The sequence below is a fragment of the Protopterus annectens genome, chromosome 5.part1, assembly GCF_019279795.1.
Source record: "Protopterus annectens isolate FY-2018-M chromosome 5.part1, PAN1.0, whole genome shotgun sequence".
NCBI lineage: Eukaryota > Metazoa > Chordata > Ceratodontiformes > Protopteridae > Protopterus > Protopterus annectens.
In genome coordinates, this window is record NC_056736.1 from 332,354,150 (window position 1) to 332,354,612 (window position 463).

Below are 463 nucleotides of genomic sequence, written 5' to 3' on the forward strand. Positions count from 1 at the left end.
CCGAAACAGCACTGGGACTTAACAAAAATATCAATGTGAAATGTGCACTAAAATGGCTAGGCTGATAGTATTCCTAAACACGTTCACGCATACACTCTGCACATCCCAATTGGGTATATTGTCCTCTTTTTGCATTGGTCCACTTAGTCTCTTTACACTGTTACCCTATCAAAATGCTGTATTCTACACCTCATTTCAATTATGTGCATTCTCAATACTATTTAAACAAGTAAAGTATTTTAATTTAATGTATCGCTCTGAAGAAGTTCGTAGTAATAAAACCGAACGAAAGCGCTCAGCAATCAGCTCCTGTCTCCAGTGTTTGTTTCCTGTAGCACCCCCCTTGGGGATGATTTTGTTTTTGAAGTTTTTTCTGCATATATATATATATATATATATATATACACACACACACACACACACACACACACACACACACACACACACACACACATATATATAT